We start from the raw sequence: 6,000 nt of genomic DNA on the forward strand, positions 1-6,000 counted from the left end.
ATTGAGAAACACACCGCCAAACAACAAAGAAATACAAAACATAGAAAATGAACATAGAATGCCACCCTAGTCACACCCTGGCCTAACCAAAATAGAGAATAAAAGCCTTTCTATGGCCAGGGCGTGACAACTTCCCAATATCAGCACTTAAAGTTGACCGGGGCTGCTCTAGCTGGGCAGAAATTTGACAAATCTTTATAGACTTCAAACCAGGTGTTTTCCAATGGACGAGCTAAGAGGAAAGTCATCCAACAGCAACCAGGAAGCAGGTTCCTGATAATGATGATGCTCCTGTTTAATAAGGAAGAGGAAGGACTTCTAAGGATAAAAAATACATGTTTGTTCTAAAGTACGGCATGTTTATAAAGCACATTTCTTACAAGTTTATGCATTTCAAAGTTCTTAAAACAAAAATTCAAATAATAAATAAATAAAATTGACACATATAAGATAGATATTAAAATGAAACTAAACATTAAAATAATAATAGGGCAATAAAAAACAGTGAAACCAGTGAGACTGATGGAAGTAAAATAAATAAGATAAACACAATTTTATAAAGCAAATAAATTATATCCGATTGATAAAATAGCACAATAACATCACTCCATGTAAAAGCCTGGCTATAAAGTTGTCTTGAGCTCTCTCTTAAAAATGTCTATGGTCTCTGACGCCCTCAGCTGCACCAGCAGGCTGTTCCAACAGCCTGGTCTCATCTCGTAACATAGTCAATGTAAATCCGGGACACTCAAATTAGTATGATATGGTTACATAAGACATATGTTTACTACATGATTTAATATGTGTTATTTCATAGTTTTGATGTCTTCACTATTATTCTACAATGTAAAAAATAAAGAAAATCCCTGGAATGAGTAGGTGTGGCCAAACCTTTGCCTGGTACTGTATGTAAAAAAATAATAAAGAAAAACCCTTGATAATAGTGAAGGCATCAAAACTATGAAATAACATATGGAATCATGTAGTGACCAAAAAAGTGTTCAACAAATGAAAATATATTTTAGATTCTTCAAAGTGGTCACGCTTTGCCTTGATGACAGCTTTGCATACTTTTTTGGTTACTACATGGTTCCATATGTGGTATTTCATAGTTTTGATGTCTTGACTATTATTCTACAATGTAGAAAAAGGTAGAAAATAAAGAAAAACCCTGGAATGAGTAGGTGTGGCCAAACCTTTGCCTGGTACTGTATGTATAGAATAATATGAAATGCTCTGAGACCAGGTTGGTTCCAAAGGCCAGGACCATAAAGACAATGCAGCCACACCAAATGTTTTAAAACAAATGTTTGAAACGTTACATCCTGCTGAACTCGCCCGAGAACAGCAGAGTGGAGGAGAAGAGTCGGAATGTTACAAGAGGTCAAGTCAAATCTCAAAACAAACTCACTCCAGAACACATGGAGGTAGAATAATGTAATGTTGCTATTTTATCTGAAAATGTTTTATATAAGAGACATGTACATTAAAAAAATGTACAGTAAATATGATGAAATGTACAAAAATAACACCCTGCTGTTGCTTTTAGTGTGATTATTTTTTTTTTTAAATTGCAAACATATTGTATTGCTGACTGATTGTAATTCTTGAATTAGGATAATTCCATTGAGATGAATGCATTGTACACTTGTAGGCAGAGTGACAACAGATACAGAACTTTATAAATACAGTTGAAGTTTACATACACCTTTACCAAATACATGTCAATTTAGGATCACCATTTTATTATAAGAATGTGAGATGTCAGAATAATAGTGAAGAGAATGATTTATTTCAGCTTTTCTTTCTTTCATCACATTCCCAGTGGTTCAGAAGTTTACATACACTCAATTAGTATTTGGTAGCATTGTCTTTAAATTGTTTAACTTGGGTCAAACATTTCAGGTAGCATTCCACAAGCTTCCCACAATAAGTTGGGTGAATTTTGGCCTATTCCTCCTGACAGAGCTGGTGTAACTGTGTCAGGTTTGTAGGCCTCCTTGCTCGCACAAGCTTTTTCAGTTCTGCCCACAAATGTTCCATAGGATTGAGGTCAGGGCTTTGTGATGGCCACTCCAATACCTTGACTTTGTTGTCCTTAAGCCATTTTGCCACAACTTTGGAAGTACACTTGTTGTCATTGTTCATTTGGAAGACCCATTTGCGACCAAGCTTTAACTTCCTGACTGATGTCTTGAGATGTTGCTTCAATATATCCACATATTTTTCCTGACTCATGGTGCCATCTATTTTGTGAAGTGCACCAGTCCTTCCTGCAGCAAAGCACCCCCACCACATGATGCTGCCACCCCCATGCTTCACGGTTGGGATGGTGGTCTTCGGCTTCCAAGCATCCCCCTTTTTCCTCCAAACATAACGGTGGTCATTATGGCCAAACAGTTCTATTTTTGTTTAATCAGACCAGAGGACATTTCTCAAAAAATTAGGATATTTTTCCCCATGTGCAGTTGCAAACCGTAGTCTGGCATTTTTATGGCGTTTTTGGAGCAGTGGCTTCTTCCTTGCTGAGCAGCCTTTCAGGTTATGTCGATATAGGACTCGTTTTACTGTGGATATAGATACTATTGTACCTGTTTCCTCCAGGATCTTCACAAGGTCCTTTTCTGTTGTTTTGGGATTGACTTGCACTTTTCACACCAAAGTACGTTCATCTCTGGGAGACAGACCGCGTCTCCTTCCTGAGCGGTATGATGGCTGCGTGGTCCCATGGTGTTTATACTTGCGCACTATTGTTTGTACAGATGAATGTGGTACCTTCAGGTGTTTGGAAATTGCTCCCAAGGATGAACCAGACTTGTGGAGGTCTACAATCGCAATTGTCTGATTTATTTTGATTTTCCCGTGATGTCAAGTAAAGAGGCACTGAGTTTGAAGGTAGGCCTTGAAATACATCCCCAGGTACACATCCAATTGACTCAAATGATGTCAATTAGCTTATCAGAAGCATCTAAAGCCAGGACAAAATCTTCTGGAATTTTCCAAGCTGTTTAAAGGCACAGTTAACTTAGTGTATGTAAACTTCTGACCCACTGGAATTGTGTTACAGTGAATTATAAGTTAAATAATATGTCTGTAAACAATTGTTGGATGCACAAAGTAGATGTCCTAACCGACTTGCCAAAACTATAGTTTATTATCAAGACATTTGTGGAGTGGTTGAAAAAATGAGTTTTAATGACTCCAACCTAAGTATGTAAACTTCCGACTACAACTGTATGTATATTTAAAACCAAATACTTTTACTCAAGTAGTACTTCACCGGGTGACTTTCACTTTTACTTGAATAATTTTATATTAAGGTATCTTTACTTTTACTCAGTATGACAATTTAGTACTTTTCCCACCACTGCATGATAGGCACGTATTTGACAACAATAGTCTTAGATTTACACTGAACAAAAATAGAAATGCAATGTGTAAAGTGTTGGTCCCATGTTTCATGAGATGAAATAAAAGATCCCAGAAATGTCCATATGCACAAAAAGCTTATTTCTCTCAAATTCTGTGCACAAATTTGTTTACATCCCTGTTAGTAAGCATTTCTCCTTTGCCAAGATAATCCATCCACCTGACAGGTATGGCATATCAAGAAGCCGATTAAACAGCATGATCATTACACAGGTGCAACTTGTGCTGGGGACAACAAAAGGCCACTCTAAATTTGTGCAGTTTTTTCACACAACACAGATGTCTCAAGTTGTGAGGGAGCATGCAATCTGTCTGCAATAAAGCTATTTCATTGGGAAGAACTGATTGGATGGGCCTGGCTCCCCAGTGGCTGGGCTTGGCTCCCAAGTGGGTTGGCCTATGCCCCTGCCCAGTCATGTAAAATTCATAGATTTGACTTCAATTGACAGATATTGACAGATATTATATGATCTGTATCTCAGTAAAATCATTGAAATTGTTGCATGTTGCGTTTATATTTTTGTTCAGTATACATGATATCTGTATGCACCATTGTTTGTCATACTTTTCAGCTTATTTATATTGATAATTTTACTGAAATTATTGATTATATATAAGACGTACTATTGTCTGCACTGTTTAGGGCCAAAGAGAGGGTTCTGCTGTAGTTGAGGGGTAAATCACCAAAGAGATATTTCTATATAAATCACAAGCTATACTGAGAAATTAGATGTAATGCAGAATGACTGTTTTACTATGTCTACTTTAAATAGATTCATGTTATTTCTCTGCTCAAGTTCCATGGTCTGTGCTGGTTAAATGAGATAAAATACAACTTTTTCCACAGAATGTACTGTACCTTTTGAAATAGTCCAATCTCCTGTTAATGCAATCTATGTTTTCAGAACCATAAAATGTTGTAATAATAAATGTACACAGTCATGTAATCAAACAGCATTTTGTGTGGTACACTTGCAATAAGATCAATAGGAAAGCTGTAATAGTCAACAAATTGATTACAGAAAGGAAACACCACGTGTACGTTTAACCATGTATTACAGAATACAACAATGCATAGTCTTGGCGTTAGGGCTCTGCTCCTTCAGGGTAGCTCACTGCCAGAGCCAAACATCTTATGAAGATGATACTATAACGACAGGCAATGAGCATGATATGCTATATCAAATCCCCTGTTGGAAGAAACACAGAACCCAGACAGATGGAGGCTGGGGTGGTGGTGGGATGTCAGAAACAGTGAGCTGGCACTATCATGATCATATTGGCAATACTGCAAGAACTCATGTAGGCTCCACACTCTCAGAATTCCAATAGAGTGAAACTCATCACTGCTCTGGTTTCTTCGTCAGCGCTGTGGGCTAGCTCCGAGCTATGTTCCGCCTACTCCTGCGTCGGAGCTGCTACTGCTTCTCAATCTGTCAACAGAGATAGGGCAATAGGGGGGTGAAGCCGTAATCGATTGAGAAGCAGTCGCAGCTCCAATGAGGCCCTTTACCAGATTGAACTGGTCGGCCAGCCAGATAGTACGAGTCGGCCGAACTAGATGGGACCAGTTGGCCGGCCAGATGTGACCAGTTTCAACTTCCTGTGTATTTGTCTGCTCACAGCGAACCACAAAGTCCAGCATTCATAGTGAATGCAGATATCGCCCCGCTAGGGCGTGATATCGCCCCGCTAGGGCGTGCCCACAAGCTTGGTTCATGGTGTTGTTTAATTCAAACGACCGACAAATGACTGATCAGTGGTTGAGAGAAATTGATGATAAAAAGATTGTGTGGGCTGTTTTATTAGACTTCAGTGCGGCTTTTGACATTGTCGATCATAATCTGTCGCTGGAAAAGCGTATGTGTTAAGGCTTTACACCCCCTGCTATATTGTGGATAAAGAGTTAATTGTCTAATATAACACAGAGGGTGTTCTTTAATGGAAGAATCAGGAATTCCCCAGGGCAGCTGTCTAGGGCCCTTACTTTTTAAAATCTTTGGGTTAAGCCAGTGTGTCTACATATGCGGATGACTCAATACGATACATGTCAGCAACCATAGCAACTGAAATGACAGCAACACTTAACAAAGAGCTGCAGTTAGTTTCAGAATGGGTGGCAAGGAATAAGTTGGTCCTAAATATTTCAAAAACTAAAAGCATTGTATTTGGGACAAATCATTCACTAAACCCTAAACCTCAACTAAATCTTGTAATGAATAATGTGGAAATTGAGCAAGTTGAGGAGACTAAACTGCTTAGAGTAACTCTGTCATGGTCAAAACAGAGTGATACAACAGTAGCTAGGATGGGGAGAAGTCTGTCTATAATAAAGCACTGATCTGCATTCTTAACAGCACTATCAACAAGGCAGATCATACAGGCCCTAGTTTTGTCGCACCTGGACTACTGTTCAGTCGTGTGGTCAGGTGCCACAAAGAGGGACTTAGGAAAATTGCAATTGGCTCAGAACAAGGCAGCACAGCTGGCCCTTGGATGCACAGCTGGCCCAGAAATTATGAATGTGTATAAATTGTCTATGGTTGGTTAGTTGGTTCTCAGCTGGCTAGC

Source organism: Oncorhynchus mykiss, chromosome 11 (genome assembly GCF_013265735.2).
Source record: "Oncorhynchus mykiss isolate Arlee chromosome 11, USDA_OmykA_1.1, whole genome shotgun sequence".
Classification (NCBI taxonomy): Eukaryota; Metazoa; Chordata; class Actinopteri; order Salmoniformes; family Salmonidae; genus Oncorhynchus; species Oncorhynchus mykiss.